Source organism: Falco biarmicus, chromosome 13 (assembly GCF_023638135.1).
Source record: "Falco biarmicus isolate bFalBia1 chromosome 13, bFalBia1.pri, whole genome shotgun sequence".
Lineage (NCBI taxonomy): Eukaryota > Metazoa > Chordata > Aves > Falconiformes > Falconidae > Falco > Falco biarmicus.
In genome coordinates this window covers 14,857,106-14,876,965 of record NC_079300.1, presented here as the reverse complement: position 1 = coordinate 14,876,965, position 19,860 = coordinate 14,857,106, and the positions used below count along the sequence as shown (strand labels likewise).

The following is a 19,860-nucleotide window of genomic DNA, read 5'->3' as shown; positions in this document are numbered from 1 at the left end:
GGTGAGGACACGGTGCTGTGGCACACAGTGATGGGGGACACAGATGTGGGGAGCAGAGGACTGGCCCTGCCAGCACAGGCTGGCTGCGAAGGATGGGGCTCTGCCCTGCGGGGTGCGGGCATCGCACCCACAGCAGAGCTGCAGTGGCTGTGGCCGGGCCCCCTGTAAAGGGACGGTGGGTTTTACACTAAGGTGTCTCCGTCCACAGCTCCTCCAGCGTGCCTGTTGGCTTCCAGCTCCTTGTCTTCTCACCCCCTTGCTCACAGCAAAGTGCTGCTCATGCCGACAGTCCCGTGTTTCTCCAGGACAGAGGAAGAGACAGGATTGCAGAGTGGGCTCCTTGGACTCTTCGTAAAAGATCAACAAAAGTGGCAAGTGGAAAAGTACCTCTGTATCTTGAGCTGAAGGAGAAAATTAAATTTCTTTTCTTGTATCGTTCAGCATTCATGAGAAATTGCATGTAGAGCAAACAGTATCCCCCGTTTCCCGGCCAGCTTTGCTTCCCATGTTTCCCCATGTTTGAGCTACACGGGATTTTTGCTCTCCTCTCCCGTGTTTCATAACACTGTCAGTGTTTATTCTCTTACTCATTTGTACTTCTTTCCCATTTGAAACGATCGATTGTTGGCATAAACTCACCTAGGGAGCAATTACTGTAAGCCTAACCCAAACAGGCGCTGGGGGTGCTCCATTAAGCAATCCCGCCGCCCCCCCCCCTCCGCTGCTCCCAGAGGATACGATATTTACTTTTCAGCTCTCCGCTATTCATACCGAGCGCACTTCAGTCAGCGTGCCAAGAATAACACAAACCATAACAACGGGCTTCAGCGCTAAGATGGAGTTCCTGACTTTGCAAAACAAAACAAAAAGGCAACCTGTTATTTCGCCTTTGCGAAGAAATGCCGGGCTGCAGCAGAGCGAGCGGGCACCGAACCGCCCCTCTGCCTCCCGCAGAGCCACAGGCAGCGTGGAACCTGTCCCAAGGGAAGGCAGAAAGAGGCAAAAAAAGAGCAATAAGCCTGGGACGTGTGGCAAGTGCCAGTTCTTCCTTTCCATGCGTTTTTTTATTAGTTACTGCATTGTTCTATGAGCTTTTCCTCAAAAGCTTTGCAGAGCCGTGGAGGGACGCATTCCTTAGCATCTGTGAGTATTTCAGCCAGATTTTTAGTAGCTCCATCTCCGACTATCATAAGCTTCGTGGCTTTAATTACTAATTGCAAAGAAATTGCTGCCCGGTCCTGCTAGTTTTTCTCGTGGTGTCAGGGTTCAGTTTGTGCAGTTCTCCTCTGGAAACTGTTTATTCACTAACCAGCCGCTAATGGGGGGAGCACTTGGAGCAAATTACCTTACTAAGATATTTCACAGGAATTAGCTACATTGTACCTAAAGTCTCGATGTTAATTCAGGCCATTTGCCTATTGGAAGACCAAGCTGAAACAAAGCAGAGTCTGGAGCTGCCAGAACGGGCCGCAGGTCTGGCCCTGGCAGGAGGCTTTGGCATTGCTCACCTGGGGAAGGGGATGCTCAGCAGCTTGAGGGGCATTCCTCAGAGCCAGATGTGTCTTTCCTGGGACAGATGTTGCTTGAACTGCTGTTGTGGCAGGCAGGAACTCATGCCCTGGGGCTCCAGCTCCCCTCTGTGCAGACAGGCACCTTAGAGCTCTTTCTCCCAGCTCGCTCTGGATGGATTTGGCACCCTGCAGCCCTGGCAGGGTGCTTGTCCCTAGTGCCAGCCTTCACCAGTGCAGCCCCAGTACTAGCTTCTACTCCCACTCAACCACCGTTTAGCAGCAATTTGTGACCCTGCTGATGACGATCCCAAAGCCATGCAAGCCACAGGCTGCATGCAGAGCCCTGTTCACAGAAGGCATTGCACGAAGTGTCTCCATTTATTGCCTATACAGAACGCTTGCTCTAAGTGTGTTTTGCAGCTGTTGAAAGGTTTGGGGCCTTTGTCATGATGCATCCCCTCCTTGCAGCTGGGCAGGATAAATCAACCCTTTCAAGTACTAAGGACAGTTTCAGTTTAGGGAACAAAATGCTTGCAGATGCCCTGTGGCACATGAGGCTCTAGGCAGTGTGTTAGAAAGAAAAGGTGTATTGCTTTTTCTGCACGCATTTTACTTTCAAAATCATCTTTTTCTATGCTGGAGGACTTTGGCTACCTGGGGAACACAGCAAAGGCATACCCTTCCAGCAAGATCTGCCAAGCTTAAGAGAGAGGGAAGTTTTATACGGAGTGCTTAAAAACACCAGCAGCAGTACGGAAAAACTGAATGGGCATGTGAGATCAAGCCCCTGGGCCATGGAACGGGTGCATGGAGCGCTGGCCAGGTAAACGATGCTCAGCTGAACCGACAGGCCTGATGGTCCTGCGGCAAAACTAGTCAAAAGCCATTATCTGGAAAATGGGGGATCATGGTGACACAGAAGAACCTGCCACTGATGCTGAGCTGTTCAGGAGAGGGAAACATAGAGCTGACGTGAAGAACTGCAGAAAATGTGGGTGATATGGAGAAATAGATAACAAAACGGGAATAAAATTCATCATCGACAGATGCTGGGTAGTGCAGATGCAGAAGGACATAACCCAAGGGTACAAGGATGAGCTGTGGGGAGCAGGAATGTGATCTGGGAGGTGGCACGGGCAGCTGCCTGTTGGCATGTCCCCTGGTTCCTCGCCTTGCTGAAGCCAAGAACCTACGTGTAGGGGGTGACGAGGGTGGGATTTCTCTCCGTTTGCTGCCCACGCCAAGCGGTGCCCTGGCAGGCTCAGAAGGGGCACAGCAGCTGTCCCCTGGGCACAGGGCAGGAGAGCCACAAGTGCAGAGCAGGCAGGTGGGCTACACGGCCAACACTGCCGGTCTGTGCTCTGCCTGCCCATGCGTGTCCCTGCAGGCTGCATTTACAGGGTTCCAGCTCCAACCTTGAAAACACCCTTGGTCTCTGCTCCGTTAGCCCACCAGAGCTGGCGCAGAGGCTGTTTTCTGGGCAGAGTGGTGAGCATCAGCTGTGGGTGGCTCCTCATGTCACACCGACCACGGTCCCCTCGGCAGCAGTCATCCAATGATTCTGCCAGTGAGAAAATCTCCTTTTGTGGGGGAAACTCTTGGGCTTTCAGTACCATCTCAGGGAAAAAACGACCAGGATTGCTCATGATACGTCTGTGAGTCCCCTGGCAGGGACCCCACGGGGTGCTGCAGAGCCAAGGTTGGGTTGGAGAGTGGCAGTGCACCTCTCCAGGGATTAAAAGAGCCTTCAGGTTATGGACAAGGATGGTGCGATTGAGGGGAATCAGCAACATTTGCACCCTCTCCTGGGAAAAAATGAAATGTTGCAATTATGTAGGATCTCTGCTCAGTGGTTTGGGAAACTCCTAGCACTATAGAAAAGACAGAGGTGTCCAGCAGTAATTTTTGTCTGGTAATTGGAAAAAACGTCCTGGCACTGTAAACCACTGCACACAGCAGAAGGGAAACAGCAGTGCCTACAGTCCGGTAGGGCTGGGGCATATTCCAATTAAATAACAGAAATAAACCATAATGCCTATGCAGAAGGCAAGGAGCATGCTAGTCCTGTGCCGGTGTTCAAAGGAGAAGGCTGCCAACTCCAAGGTAGCAGCTTGACTCCTAGATTGGGCAAAAGGTTGGAAAACTGATGTAAGATTCACCACATAGTGAATTTTCCAGGTCAAAAAGTTGCGACCTGGAGCAAGACAGCAGTAATCTGTTTTTTAATGATGCAGTAACTAATCTAGAACTAAATACCATACAGTGGGAGAGAAACCGGAGGCCAGCACACTGTGCCTGTGCTGACACACCAGTGTTTTGCATTTTCAAAGCAGCAGACGTTGCAAAAATAGGAAATACAAGAAGTCAGCACTATTAAACCAAATGTAATGAAATATCCTATCATGAGTCATTTACTTGTAAACCTCAAAAAATTTTCAGCAGATGCCACTAGATTTCTTTTGCCAGTCATTGCTCCAGTGAAGTTTTTCCAGCAAAGAACAAGGAGGATATAAACACACAGGGTGTTTCATCTTCTCCTTCCCTCAAGAGCTGTGTGTAGTAGGATGCATTATCAAAAAATAATAATAGAGGAAGCATTTAAATAATGCTGGGCTGAGCAGGGAGTGCCAAGGCAGTCATATACTTGTCATAAAAATGGAGTACCAGGTTCATAATGAATGAATGTGTCAGCTGAATTTAGGCAGGAGCATCAGGCAGGCTGAGTGGGTGCCGGTAGCATCACATACAGATGCTGAAAAATGATTCTGTGGTCTCCAGTACAAACCTACCAGCATGTGAAGTTCTGCAGCTCCGTCTGCCCGTGGGCTTCTGCAGCCTGTGCTCAGCCAAGCCTCCCTGCAAAGGGACCATATTGTCCTGGGTTTAGAGGGGATAAAGAAGGAGAGGCTGAGAAACCACTGTCTGACGTGGAGCCAGGGGGGAATTTCTAGATTCTCTGACTGTCTTTGCAGCTGTCAGTCCCAAATGTCCCAGACTAGGACGCTGATCTGGGAACCAGGTGTCCTGGGGTGATGTGGCTTCTTTTCCCTGTTTCATTTTCATATCCCTCACAGGGGAGCGATGCCCACCCTGCTGTGGTGGGCTAGTTCAGCAGGTACCCAGAGCATTGCACGCACACTGGAAAGGACGTGGCACAGGGTGCTGGGGACATGCCTGTAAAAGCACCAGGTAGGGTGCACACAGGCACCCAGAGTGGCATGGAAGGGTGGCAGGGCATGCTATGGGGAGACCTTCTGCAGGCAGAAGTCCTCGCGGAGAAGCAGCAACACTAGAAAGTGAAGTCCCCCTACCCCCAAAGTCACATCTGGGACAGGACATGGAGTTGAAGTGCCACCGCACTTAGCAGAGCAGGAATGCTGTGGGCAGACATGAATTATATGTAACGGTCTCGGCCACGTTTATCTTTCTTGAAATAACTTCGCTTTTTGTGGATCAGTTGTCTGAAAACCATAATTGACACTCTCCAAGCCCTTTATAGTTGCTTGTAGAATAGTGACCTTCTGGTAATGCAAGAGCAGGCATGGACCTGACCAAAGCTAAATCGGTGCTGAGGCCAGCAGCAGGGACAGGGCTGAGGGAGAGGACATTTGTGGCTGTCCCACACCTGCCCGGGGACGGCATTTGTCCCATGGGGCCCACTCTGCTTGCACCCTCAGCAGCTGTGAGCCGCAGGGAGGGCACCGGGATGTTAGCGACGACCTGGGGGTCCCGGCATCGCTGCAGGGGGTGCCGGCCTGCCCACGTGGGCATGCATCGGGGTCTAAGGGTTCCTCCTACAGACCTTCCAGGTTCACTCTGCTGTCAAATTTCAACGCAGTTAAAATGTGGGTTGGTGCCTCCAGATTCCAGGTGTGGGGAGCGTATGGGTGAGCTCGTTCATTTTGCTTGCAGAAGCCAGAGACCTGGGAGCTCCATGGTGCCGTTACAGGAGGTCCCCTGGCAGAGCAGCGTGCCCCACTGCTGTCTGGTCTTAGTTAAGAGCCAAGTTTGTATTTTTTTCTAATTTCCCCCTCAGAGAACAGATGTCACAGTCTTTTGCATTCAGAAGATCTAACTGTGTTATTTTTAACCAGCCTTGTGGAAAAAAACATACGGTGCATTGTGGAAGAAGTTAAGAGTCACGTAAAGCTCAACGGAGAGTAAAGAGGCTCAGCTTGGCGGGGGAGGGGGCAGATGCCTGCCCCAGGAGAAGGGAGGCTTCCTCCGGGCCACCTGCCTGGGGGGGTACAAACAGAGCTGCAACGTTAGGTGCAATGCATTCATGCTGAAATGATAAATTATGCTGAAAAAGATAAATGGGTGGATTCTGAGGTTTGTAGCATAGTAGCAATTCATTGCCGAGGTTGCATACGCAGCGCTTCAGCAGCAGCGGGGCAGGGGCAGCCGTAACGTCGGGGGGGATGCTGCCCTTGCGCCTGAGCTGCTCCGAACCGGGGTGCAGGGGGCTGCGCCAGGCTCGGTTTCGTTGGAGTTGTGTTCAGCTCCAGCTGGTGAATGGGTGTCCTGGGCTAAGGGCGATGCCAACGGCTGCTTTGCTTCCCGCTGCCCGGCCTTTGCAAGTGTGCCCATGGCAGGGGGCTGCAGCGCAGCACGGCCTGGGCGGCGGCACCGGGTGCCCAGTTCCCACCATCCCTCCCCTGAATGGTGCAGCTCAGCAGCCCTGGCTTCACGCACGAGGGGCTGGCTGAGCTGGGAAACATCCCAAGATAGGCACAGATGGCAAAGCACAAAGATAACTGGCTTGTCAGGGCACGCCTCTGCATTTCCATGTACTCAGAGCCGAAAAAAATGAAATCTCCCCTGTAATCCCAAAATTCTTTTGATGATGAGAAAATGCAATTGAAAAGTTTTGTTGCACAACCTTCAAGATCAAATGATGATTTGTTTAGAATGCACTTTGTGGTATTACATGGCATACAGGCTCACCAATTAGCTGGAAGCAAATATTCCTCCTCATTTTCCGTGAGTGTGTCATTAGGATAGTGTCTCACCAGTTGAACATTATCATTATCAGTTGCAAATACTGTTGAAGTTCAAAGCATTTGCTTGTAGTTTACATTTTATATTTTCAAATATTGTTAATTCAGTTTCATTGCTGCCTTGGAAATAATCAGATGATGATCTCTTCTGCTTTCAAACTGCCATAACAAACAACTGTTGGAAATATTCTGATATTTCTACAGCTGGAAGTATCAATGGCAATCACAGAAAATGCCCCTTTCAAGTAAATCTTTCATAGTTTATTTTCCGGAGGAAGGAAGAACTAAGGTATTGTATTCAATGCACGTAACTTCTGTCTGCTGCTCGTCGCTGGTGTCTCCTCCAACCTTCACAGCAGCTCCGAGCCACCAGCACCCATGCCCAACACTGCTACACAACCTGGCTTGCCATTGCCCTCCAGCCCTTTGACAAACCTCTGCAACCAAAGGGGGGGCATTTGGTGGGACATATATATGCTTTTTCCATAGTTATGAATGAATACAAATCTTAGCCGTGCCATTTCCCTGTCTGGATCGGCAGCGTGAAGAGCAGAAGCCTGGTGGAACCTCACTGGGCATGCCCCATCCCAAGCATGCCGCCTCGGCATGGGGTGTCCCTGCGCAGAGTGCCTGGGGGGGCTGTCAGGGCAAGGCAGAAGGAAAACTGCCACCAGGGTTTGTGCTGGGCTTGTGTGCAGGGGTTTGGGTTTTCCAGCCTGACTCCCACGCCGAGCGCCCCGTGTCCCTGGGGCTGTCCAGGATTGCTCTTCAGTGGTTCCTCTGCTTGCACCAGTTTTCTCCTTGTTCAAACAAAGCAAATTATAGAAAAGGAGTATTTTTAGGAAAGCTCCCCCACCACCCTCAGCCTGTTGCCTGTGGCCGGTTTGGTGTGGGGAAGGCTGTGGGGCTGCTTCCCCTCCCTTGCATCGCGCTGTGGGGCAGAGACGCATCCCTAGTGAACAGGTAGTGGGTGTTTTACTGTTTTAGGAGAAAATTTGATCTCAGAACTGTAGCTCCTTCCCAGCCCGCCAGTGACAGTGCCAAGCCAGGTTCCCAGGAGCATCTCATGGGAAGGTCCATGATGCCCTCCTGGCCTGTGGGGTGGCTCTTGCTAGGGAGTGCTGCAAACCCAGACTGGGAGCATGCTGGGGAGGTCCCCAGGCCTGGGACCCCTTCTCCTGGCACCGGGCTCCTCCGGGCTCTGCAGAGGAGGATGGAGGCACCACCCCTCACTGCCCCCACCTTCTCCCCTTGTTTCAGCCTCCCCTGTGGGAACAACTTGTCATGCCCCACACTGTATACTGGACCGGCAAAACTCCTTGACCAGTTGATCTGCAGACTGTAATTTTCTAGCAGTATGAAATTTTTATGCATGGGAGAGCATTGCATGATCTGTGCTTGATGGGAGAGAAATGTTTTCAGATAGGGCAAAGATCTTCGGTCACAGGCATTCGATAGAAATAAAGATTGAGAAGAGCTGTACGAACAGTGATAAATGCTTCTCACAGAAAGGGCAGTTAATCCCAGAGGCCCCAGCTATTTTTCTTCTTTCAGAATGATGCTAGGCAAAAATACCTGCTAACAGTGTCATCTTTAAAGCCTTGAGAGCTTCAGAGGAAACTAAAAACCTGCTGCTGATGGTATTAAGTTCAGTAAAAAATTTCAGCCCTGAAGAAACACTTCCATGTGTGTTGCATGGGAGGCTTTGCATCACGAGTCTTTGGCTATAAATCAAAAAGCAAAATAAATCAAGATGTGGGGCTTTATTCTGCCTCATCAGGTGAAAGCCCCAAACATTGGCTGTTCCTTGCTCCCAGGCCATGCCACCACCGGGCATGTTCTGTTCTGCGCCATATATTCTGCATTAGCTAGGCTCTCTGCATGGATTTATGTTCACATTTATGTTCACACCTTGCCAACCTATGCCTCCAGAGGGAAAAATGATAGCATGAAAGGCAATATCTGCTGGCAGCTTTTGCACCCACCAGGAGGAGGCATGAATTATCTCCAGTCGCTATCGGTCATGCTTATAACGCAAGAGGCTTCTTTCAAGATGCAGTGGCACACAGGCTTTTTGCACATTAAATGTTAAAAGGTAGTGTCAACTTTCACAGTAATTTAAGGCTGGCATTCCTCCCTGCCTTCTTCTTGCTTCCAAAGTGCACCAAAGGGCATCTTTCATATTTTTAGGAGGCTTATCATTATTAGTCATCATAAGCAAAAGGCTTTAAACACTCTTATTGTGTCTCGTAGACTGGCTTCATTTGACACCTGGCCCAAAATGCAGGGTGTCCCTTTTGTCTGCACTACCGGGACATTTGGCCAAGGGGAACGAGTGTCTGAGGGAGGGTGAGGGCATGTGGTGTGCATTTGTACATGGGCATTTGTGTATATGAGATTCTTCATCTCGTCCTCCCCAGCCTTTGAAGCAGAGGCAGTGGCCCACAGGAGGGTGGGACGGTGCTTTTCCTGGCACAGGGACACACACGGCTGCATTGCAGAACAGGAGCATGAGTGTTTGCACATGGGCACAGGCGTTTTGCTGGGGGAAGCTGAATCAAGAGACCCAGGGCAGAGCTGCAGGTGATTTGGGGGGGAAAAAAAAAAAAATTATAGCTGAGGAGGGATGTGCACGCCAGTCAGTGTTAAACACGGGCAAGCAGCAGCTCACTGCGTGGTTGTAGCCCTGCTGTCTCAATGCACCTTGGAGGAACTTCATTGAAATTGTCTTTATTTTGCTCTGTGTGAGATGCAGATGGCAGGTGAGACACAGATGGAAATTCGAAATTTGGTTGTGATTTTTCAAAACCAGTGTTAATCCATGGAGTTTAAAAGGGAACCACTCTCCAGCAGCAGGGTTTATCCAGCCCTGGCACTGGTGGGACCCCTTCTCCCTAAGCAGGGCCTGAGCTGGTTCTGTGCAGAAGCTGTCTGACCTCCCTCTTCCCAAAGAACGGCTGCCCTGACCTCGGCGCCAGGCCCTTCCTGGCAATTAGCAGCCAGCCAGGCTAAGCAACACCTCCCAGCAGAGCAGCGCAACCAGGAAAATGGACCCTGTGCTTGATCCAGTGCTGGGAAGCACCACGAGCTCCAGCCAAGTGAGCACTTGGCAGACCAGGCCATGCCCCAGGTGTCCCGAGAGCCAGAGCCGCGGGGAGGAAAGCCCTCATGGTTTGCAGCACACGTGGTTTGCAGCAGGTTATGCTCTGGGGTGCAGGGAGCAGGGTTGCCATGTGGCTTCTGAGAAGTGACAAGCAGCCATGTACAGATCTTGCACAATGTCACAGTCTGATTTCCAGAGCTGCTGAGCTGCTCTGTTGGGAAGAAGAGCCACCGAAACTGGGCTGTGGGCCAGTCTGCACCCTGTTGCTTGTGGAGCGCAAAATCTTCCGCCCTTCAAGTTGCAACATACACACAGCACCTCCTGTCCCCCTGGGATCTCCCACACTGTCACGCCTGTTAGTGCTGCTCTTGGTTTGTGCTGCAGCAGGGATGAGCAGAGCTGCGCCGGGTCCCCCTGCCCCTCCTTCCCCATCCCTCTGACTTCCTGGTGCGGGCAAAGCCCCAGCACCAGCCGCTGTGGGCAGGAGAGAAATGTCCCTTCCAGCCACCGTGTCCCCCATGCTGCTGGTGGTCAGAGCCGCCAGCTGCCCAGTGCCCTCTGCAAAACGTGCTCGTCAGCTAATGTTCCCAAGGTGGCACATAAGTGTCCTCATGTCCCCTTGGCCAGCACATGGCTTCACCTGCGATTCTGTGCCAGGGGGCAGGGGCTGTGGCCCTTGGCCCAGCTGCTGGCCAGGCATGGAGGCAGGGGATGCTGCAGGCTCACTGCACCTGTGGAGCTTGTCTGGGGACTGGTCACCACTGGGAACCCCAGGGCAGTAGCCCATGGACCGATATCTGGGATTGCCATAATGAGCATGCCATGGCAGGCTCATTATGCCCTCGTTAAAATGAGTGGGCATCACCGCACCACTGAAGGATGCTTTGCCACTGACCGGCAGCCGCATCTCCAAGCCGTAGGGAAAAGGCAGCTGGTGGCAGAGGGATGTGCCGAGGCTGGAGCAAAGGGAAACAAGCAGGAAGGGCAGCTGCCTGCTGGAAGGGATTAGATGCAGCTCTGAATGTGGAGCAGGGATTACCCGCAGCCCAGCCTGCCAAGCAGTGCTGATGTGGAGGATTGAGGGGAAAGGAGGAGCATGAATTAAATGATTGCCAGGCAATTAATTTCTGGGCACTACCTCTGCTGCCAAGTGCACTGGGCTGAGGGACTCCTGCTCTGTTCTCACCAGCTAGGTAAGGGGCTGGCAGAGCCCTGCTCAGCTGTGGCCCCCGTGCATGATGATGGTGGCACGGAGCTGCCCTGCCCATGGCCAGCTCCTTTGGCATCACACTTGGGCACTTCAGAGTGGTTTACAAGGAGCTGCCACATCACTAGAGAGAGAAACAACCTGACACAATGTTCCACCATGTTCTTTAGGGTAAGCTCTAAATAATTACTCTAATTACACGCCGAATTACAGAGAAGCTAGTGGCCTTCACACAAGTACAGATTGCAGGATCCATCTTTAATTGTGGCTCAGGTGTTGTGCTCTGCTGCCTCCAATTTGAAGTACATGTTCATTTCCCCTTGTGGGTCTCTAATCATGCTTCTCATCATCACCTTTTTATCTCCACTCCTCTATTTCTGGCATGCATGTCAAAGATGACAGTATATTAATCAGCCAAGTTTTCTTTATTGCTTCTTGTCAGCAGCAAACTATCTTCTAAAATGGAGCAACCAGGTGTCTTCACCTGGATTTGCCTAGGAGAGGCATCTGTCAAAACCCAGTAAGCGACAAGACCATGGGGACCATGATTTGTTGCTCCATGTGAATGATAAAGGATGGGGCTCAGCCAGGCAGGGAGAGGCCAGCCATAAATCAAGATCCTTCCCTGAGGTGTCTTTATGCCAATACTTACAAAAGCCCATCAATAGCTTCTCCATCTGCCTGCAGCCCTGGTGCCCCCCACCGAGCAGGGCTGGCACGGGGGTGAGCCCATGGCAGGGGGCCGGTCTGTAAGCATGGGCTTTGTCCAGAGTGGAGCTGCAGGGCTGTGTCACACTCCTTGCCCCACCTGAAACATGTTCATCCCAGTTTAACCGAAGCTCAGACTGACGAGGGTGGTCCTCCTGGGAGCCACCACCGTGCAGGGATGGGGGACCCATGTCTCCTGTGAGCTCATCACTGTGTGCACCTGGCTGCTTCACCACGACCTTCCCAGGGTGTGTGGGTGTTGGTGGCTGCACCCACTTCAGCCGCGGTCCTGCCCTCCAGCCGCATGCCCTCCATCACCCAGCACGCGGAGGTGGTGTCCACATCTGTAAGGGAACAGCTGCATCCCTGGTGGGACAACAACAGGCCAGAGTTTCCGTGCAGTGCTCCAGTGGCCGAATGGGACATCCCTTGGGGGGTGGGGCTGCTCAGGCACCACAAGCTCCCCCCGGGGTGGAAACAGACCCACCCCTGATTTCTCCATAACACATTGCTGATGAAGACCTGTATCACACAGAGGGACCTCACACAGCTTCAGAAACAAGCCGGCAGGACAGCTGGGTCAGGGCACACAGGCTGAGCCTACTCAGACCTCAGTTACAGCGTTGCCAGGGATGGGGAACTCACCGCAGGCTTTGACAGAGAATTTCAGGGGCCAGATACCCTTGTACATTGAAATCCATGCCTTATTTCCAACCACAGCCTTCTTTCATCCTTGTCTGCCAAACAGAGGCACTGCCACAGATTTACTCACATCAGAAAGTCCCTTAATAAGCTGGGGTCGTTAGCCCTTTAACCTTGTTTCTGGCCTGCACGGATGGTGTCCCGGAAATTTCTTTCCATGAAAAGTCTGTCTTCCCATCCCTCTGTCGCTCCTTGGCTTCCTCTTTGGACTTTGTCCAGCTTCCCTGCCTCCTCCTGAAATGCTGACCCTACACTGGGCAGGGCTCTGCAGGGGGGCTGCAACCCCCCCCCGGGCAGCTGTGTTCAGCCCCTGCCCTAGGGAGGGCTCTTTTCTGGGGAGGGGGTCCCCAGCATCCCGAGGGTGCCGGCCGCTGTGCCAGCCATACAGCCTTGCTCCTGGGGCTGTGACTGTGCCAGGATTGCTGCGCCAGAGCCTGGGCATCTTCTGTCCTTGCTGAGAAACTGAGAAGGTGTTAAATAATGGAGGGATGCGAATGAATTCCCACCGGAGGCCCCTGGAAACATGCCGGCTGAGCAGCGGCGCTGCCTTTGCAGCAAGGCTCTGGGATGTCTGGAGCATCTGGATCTCCAGTGCACTAACTCCCCGCGTTTGCTCCACGCAGCTGGACTTGCCAAATGCCTGACGCAAGCTTCTTACATCAGCACGGTCACAAGTGTGACTGGTAGGGACAATGTCAAGCACATAAGATACGCCAAGATCTCTTTTCCATAAAATGGTGCTAATTGAAACTAATGATAATTCCCCGCCTCAAACCTTTATGGATCGAACCCGGTCATGGCCATTTCACCCCTCAGCACAGGACTGATGTCAGCTGGACCGGCCCGGGACATCCTGTTTATTTCATAGAGATACGGGCAGGGCGCCAGCGCTGGGACCCTGGGGGAAGTCCCAGGGACCCGCAGGAGCTAATTAGATGGCTCCTCACCCGGCTCCTTTACACTCACCGATGTGTCAGACCAGCTGATTTAAAAATCTAACCTCAGTAGCTATTGTTTAACATCTTCCTGAAGCCTTTATAGGATGGAAAATGTTTTATAATGATTATATTTTATTTTGTAACATGCTTATTGTTTGGCTCTTGCCTCCCAAATGCTGAACAGAAATATTTGTCAAATTCCTTTCGCTTTCTGGGTCGCTGCCTACAATATTTGTCACCTCTGCCTTTTCGGTCCAGGTAGAGATTTCTCCTTGCGCTTGCTGCTTCTTTCATCAGTCTTGTGGGCTCCTGATGTACATGCAGTTTGTAATAAACTTATTTTTTTTATTCTGGTCTTTCTTTTTGCAGCTGCCTTTACCTCTTGAGAAGCTTGAGATGTGCAGACCTGCACCTTCTCCTGGTTGCATCTTTGGGGAGCCAGCTGACACATGCTGGAGCAGCTCTCAGCCACCGCTCTGGGGTTGCTATTTGAGCACCCCCTTTCTGGCCGATCATGTCCAGATTTCACAGTGTGGGGTTTTTCAACCCACTGACTGCTCCGCTGTGCTGTGGCACCTGCAGCGCAATCCTGCTCCCCATCTCCTCTGCGCGGGCACAAACCTGTGGGTGCTGCTCCCCTTGGGCTCTCCAGCCATCGCACCAAGGCAGCGCCCAGCAGGCTGGAGGTGGACTGGGCAGTTGGGCAGGTTCCTGCTGGGTGGGTGTGATGGCTGCCTTTCATCCCCAGGAGAGGCAGATAAGCCTTCGTGCTACCCCCACACGTGCTTAAAAGCGCAGCAGCCAACACCCAAAACCTGCCTGCATGCAAAGCACAGGGAGCGGGCTCCTCTGGGAGTGGCAACGTGGGTGATGCTCCAAAGCAGCAGCCCCATGGAGGGGGGTGAGTGGCTCCTCACTGCTGTGGTGTGTAGGGATGGGGGCCCTGCGTGTACCCCTCCCCAGGCAGCACATCCACTGGGTTACTAGGACTTTGCACAGAAAACTCGTTTTGGTTCCGGTAGAAATAAGGAAATACAAAGAAACCTGCTTTCCAAGGTGTATCATGGCAGCCTGAAGAGCCAAGACCTTGGTGTGGTCTCAAGCTGGGACCCATTCCAGCTCCCTCCTGCCCTGAAAGAGAGCACGGCCGGAGCAGGCTGGCAGTGGCCCCGAAGGGTCTGTGGCAGGGGGGGATGGAGTGTGTGTGTCTCCCACGTTGAGCATCTAGGAAGGGTCCTAGCCCCGCCGCAGGGAATGGGTGCTGTAACCGGAATAACTCTGGCGCGCCCAGTGCACACGTGTGCATGGCCATGGCTGAGGCTGCAGGGTGAGTGGCATCTCTCATCACTGTGCTGGGCTCCTGTGGCTCCTTCCCTCGCTAATTACCCTGCCCCGGGAGCTCCTGAACCAGCATGTGTGCCAGTCATCACAGCAGGCAGACCCAGCCAAGACACAGGTAGCAAGTAATTTCTTCTCTACGAATTCTCAAATTGCAAACTTGCCTCTTAATTGTACACTCTTTGAAGGAGGCCACCGCGTGGCTGGGACATATTTCTGCCTGTGGATCACCAAAGAGCTGCGTGGCAGCTATCTTTGGTGGTTGGGGAATGGCGAGCTCTGAGCCAGGCTAAATGGCAGTACCCCCAGGCTGCCACCCAGCTCCTGCCCCTCGCTCCTGCCTTGGCCACCTTCACTCCAGCAAACACATGGGTTGCCCTGCAGCCCAAATGCCTCCTTCCACCTCTCCAAGCAGAGCTCCACGCGGAAGCAGGCACAGCCTGGTGCAACCCATGGGCCGCCCATTCACAGACTGGGGACCAGATTGTGTGGCAGCCCCTGGGCTGTGCATCCAGCATCACTTGTTTCCCAGTTCGCTCCCCTGCACCCTAAAAAGGCTTGCCAGCCATCCCAGCCCCAAGGCGCTTCCCACAGGGCTGCAGGCCCCATGCAAGAGCTCGTGTGTGTGCCTGCTTCGCTGTCATCATGCCGGGCTTGTGCTGGGACTGACTCAGTCGTAAGAAGGGGGAAGGAAATAGGAAAATGCCCATGGGAAGGGCAGCATCCCAGAGCACAAGGCGGTGCTCCTCAGCCACTGCCCCGCACACCCACACCCTAGGAAGCTGCGATGACAGATGTCTGTAGGTATGAACAGGACAAAATGGCTAACAGAGGTATGATGGAGGGCTGATTTAGCTGGTACAGGGGCTTCTCACAGCTACATGTCAGCAGCTGCCTTGGGAGGGCTCCGACAGCTGAGTAAGATCAGCAGCTCTCCTGGCACCCGACCCCACAGCACAACACACCTGTGCATTGTCCTCAGTTGCTTTTCTTATTGGCCATCCACTGGCTCTGTGCATCCCAGATGGTCCTGATCAGGCTATTTAGGTGATGCAAGCAGGTGCAGGTACCTTTCTGCTTGTGGAGGAGGGCTTGTTCTTCCTCGTGCTCAAGACCTGTTGTGGCAGTCAGTCCTCCAGCTCCTGGTACGATGGTCAGTGTTTGATTTATCACGCTATAGAAAAAATGCTAGTAATTTTGAGGTGGCTTTTTTGAGTGTCATGTTTTAGCCCTGAGGTGCTCTTTGGTCAGTGATGGAGGACTCAGCTCCCTTTCCCCTGTGTATGTGTCCAACTGTACCTGCAATGTCTTACCCTTCATAGCATTCACGTTGAAGGCTTGTTTTGCTGGTCAGGCAGCGTTCCCCCATCTCTTTGTGCCAGGGGGCTGGTGTGGGGTTGGGCCAGCTCACTAGAGAAGCAGCTGTGATACGTCTGGGTTCTTGGAGGTCTCCAAAGCTCAAATGTCTTGATCTGGTGTTTGCAACAGTCCTGCTGAGAGCAGGAGGCTGGACTAGAGACCTCCAGGGGTCCTTTCTAATCTGTATTTTATTTCTCTCTGGGTGCTGTGTCCAGCACAGGACAGTGATTTATCAATCACACAACCACAGGGCAGCCTGGCTGCTTTCATCAGCTGTGGCCCCTAGGTCATGTACTCAGCCGTTGCTTCCCTGTATTGAGTCTTTCCATCCTTTGTAGCACTTGTGTGCCCTCAGGTCCCAGCCTGACCTTGTGCTTGCTGTTTCGAGGTGTATTTGGGGTTGTGGCTGTTCCCTGGGTGATTCAGATCACTGGCACTAGCAGTATGTGCTCCTTGCTGTTTATGGCACCATCAGCCTGTGTCATCTGCTTGTCTTACCAGGAAAGATTTTTCTAGTCATTTAGTTAATTGGTTAAAGTATTAAATTATGCAACACCAGGAGCTGATCCCCTAGGAGCTGCTCGTAGCAACCAAATGGCATCTCTAATTCTTTCTTGCACTTCAAACTTGGTCAGAGCATCTGTTTGCATGTGATGGTTTTGCTCAGAATGTCAGGTGGCATTAAAAACCCTGGAGGAGACCGGATTACAAGGCAGCAGCCCAGCTTGTCAGGCAGGGCAGTAGTCTTCTCCAAAATAAAAAAAAAGGAACAACTCTGTTCTGCAAATCTCAAGAGCTGTGCTGGCAAAGAGCGTAAGTTCACTGTGAGAGCTTAACTGTGTTTGGACCCTACCTGGTACCTTGGCTGTTTGGCTATGGAGGGGAGCTGGTAGCACTGGAGTGTTCCTTGCTCCATCCTTCTCTGAGCAGACGTCCCAGGCTCTGCCTGGTGCTGGGTTTGCAGCCGTCCTTCCTGCTTTTCCTGGGTACCATGCTGCATCAGCTCCTCCGTTGTACAGGCTTCAACACAGCAAAAATCACTGGCAATCAATTAAAAATATTAATGGGAGGAACAAGCTCCCTCTGGGGACAGCAAGGACTGTTTGCTCTCTGCTATCAGTTCCTGGTGGTACCTTGCTCAGCATCCCTGCCTTGTGAGGAGGTCTGGGGGTAGGCAGTGGTTACAAGGCTGTGCTGGGGCTCAGTGATGGTGCATGCACACAGGGTCACTGCCGTGATGTGGGGAGAAATGACACGAGCAGTGACAGTCTGCAGTGCAGTGCCTCTGCCTTAGGTATGGCTGGGTTTTTCTCTTCCTGATGGGTAGGTCCCATAGCTGGACATGCTTTGCTTGGGTGAAGGCTGCATGCTCTGGAGCTCATGTGGTGTTGTCATTCCTGAGGCTGAGAGTCTCATTTTGAGGTTAAATAGCTGAGTGGGTTCACGTGGGAAGTCCTGCTGTGCCTGCAAAACTCATCACGCCAGCGGGCTGGGGGACCCCAGCCAGGGTGAGGACGCGGGCTGGAGCTGGCCATCCTGCCGCTGGTGGGATGAGAGTGGCAGCTCACGGGACAAGCAGAGTTGTTGGAGCCCAATGAAACTCCATGTGCCATGGACAGGGAGCTGCGGCTGGGACTGCAGGGGGTGGGCAGGGCAGGGCTCCAGGCAGGGGCCGAGCCAGGACCAGGCAGCATGTGTCCCGGGACAGGCTGAGCCCATCCTCCTGGCGGGTGGAGGAGACGGAAACGGCGCACGTGCAGCTGGTCCCAAGGGAGGTGCAGAGGCACCGTGGGGGGTGCTGGCACCTGGAGCCCCAGCTTGTGTTAGCACCTTCTGGGAAATGAGTCTTTGCACCGTAATTCCTGCTGCTCTGCACAGATGGTTTTCTGGCCAGTTTCATCTGGCTGTGGCTGTGAGCGTGTAACCCTCCTCTGGGAGGATGCTGGTCCAGCGAATGCTGGCTGGCTTGGCACCGCAGGTGGGGCAGACGGACATGGGGAGGGTTTTATCCATTCCTGGCTGCCCCTTTCTTGCGTCCTTAGTTGGCATGTAAGGCAACACTGGAAAAGCAGAAGGTTGCTTGGGGAAGCTTCTGCTGATGTACTGGGGTCCCTTCTGGCACCCCGTGGTTGGAGCAGCGTGCCAAGGAGCTGTGCAAGGTTTGGCACATGCATGGTGCAGGTGGGGGATGCCATCTCTGCACCCCCGTGCCAGACTAAGGTCCGCTCTGAGCTTGGACTTTGGTCTCTGCGCAACTCATTTTGCCTGCATGCTGTGGGACAGCGTCTCTCAGGCTCCGTTCTGAAGTCCAGAAGCTTTTCCTAAAGTCATGGCTGTTGTGGGGCTGCAGCACGAGGCCTCCTAATATCAATCCCCCACTGGAGAAAACCCCTTGCAAGCACTTCTTACCTGCCCTTCCTGGCAGCTCCAGCACCCAGAGGTATAAGCTGTGCAAGGACAGCCCCAGTCTCAGTGTAACATGATAAATTATATAACGCAATGGCACAATTATGCATTTCTGAACGCGAAGTAGGGCAGGGAGCTGCCAGGGACGGCTCTGCTCTCTGGGTGAGCTACACCCACGGGCCGCTGCTGAATGAACTGTAATCTGGTGGAGTCACCTCCCTCCACATCCTTCATGCCATAGTTCACTGCAGAATTGGTGGGAGCTTTCAAGACTTTTCTTTTTTTAACCCTTCAGAGATTGGCAGTGGGGAGGGGGAACCCTAACAAAGGGTTATTTCTGCATTATATATATTGCATATATTCTGCAGGTAATTTCTGCAGCCAGCAGCAGGCTGCCTTACATGATGCTTGCCCAGCCCCTTGGCAGCCCTTGGTAAATGGTTTAACCAGAGCCCTGCGCAGGGTGAGGTCAGAGCCTTTCTGGATCCTCTGACCATCGTGTTGGCAGAGCCTCTCTTTGCCATTTCTGCAACAATACACTGAGCGCTCACGTTTCTTCTTCCTCACTGCACCAGGAGAAGAGTAAATACATCGTGATCTTTGCAGAGCTTGTCAGAAGTGAGCAAAGAAAGGCAGAGACTGAGCTGAGTTGACTGGTTTGGGCGATTCGGAGCCTGCAGGAAGAGTCAGCAGCCTGTGTTTCATCTCCGCTTCCTCTGCTGCAAACACAGATGGGAAAAACAGGAGGGGGAGGGAGGAGAGGCAAAGGGAGAGTGAGAGACAGGAGGAGTGAGATCTGGTACAAAACTAACACTGTTATTGGAGCAAGCTAAATATTTTAGAGCAAAAGAGTGATTTGGAGTAAGGCAGAATCAGGGAAACATTTTTTGTATTTGCTGTTCTGACTGTCTTGATCTGAGGGACTGGAGTCGATTGCAAAGTAAATCATTCAAATAATTTTTTCTTCCTCGAAGAATAAAGAATAAGCTCTCTGGCTGGTGCTGTCTCTGGCAGTGGGCTGGCAAGGATGCTGTGCTTCTGTGGGTGGGTGCCTGGCTGTGTACAGATGTAGAGCTGCCAGGGAGCTATGTGAAGGTGTTGGGAAGCAAGTGAACCCCAGGTGCCTGCAGCTGCTTGGTGCCCCTTTAGGCAGTGATGTTCCCCATGATGTGCTTTGGGATAGGCATGTGGGTTATGAACCACAGAAACTTGCATTGCACAGAAGTGAGACATCCGAGGTGAGAAAAACCAGTACCTGCACTGGGAGAAACTGGGGAACTGAATTTAGACTCCTTATTCCCAAGAGCTGAGAAAACGTTTTTCCCAGCAGCTCTGCCCTGTGCTTTTCTTTTGAGCTCATCCAGGCCATTCACATCCCTGCCACTGTCCGTGGGAGCTGTGGTCTGGGCTGTGCATACGTGCATGGGACTGGGGGAGTAGGGCTGAGCACAGCACACGTACACACACCATCCCACACCTCCCCCATGGCCCTCTGCATGCACAGAGAGGAGGAAATCCTGCCAGAGCCTGACAAACACAGAGGGGACTGACCCAGACCCCCAGCAGACGTGACCCGCTCCCATCCTGC

At 52.7% G+C, this 19,860-nt stretch overlaps 1 long non-coding RNA gene across 1 annotated transcript; it reads left to right on the top strand.

The window, feature by feature from the left end:
- The first annotated feature begins 822 nt into the window (after positions 1-822).
- On the top strand, positions 823-7,022 carry LOC130158445 (uncharacterized). The gene is made up of 2 exons (XR_008825294.1): positions 823-1,143; positions 2,154-7,022. It is a non-coding gene; the product is annotated as an uncharacterized LOC130158445 (long non-coding RNA).
- Positions 7,023-19,860: the final 12,838 nt, after the last annotated feature.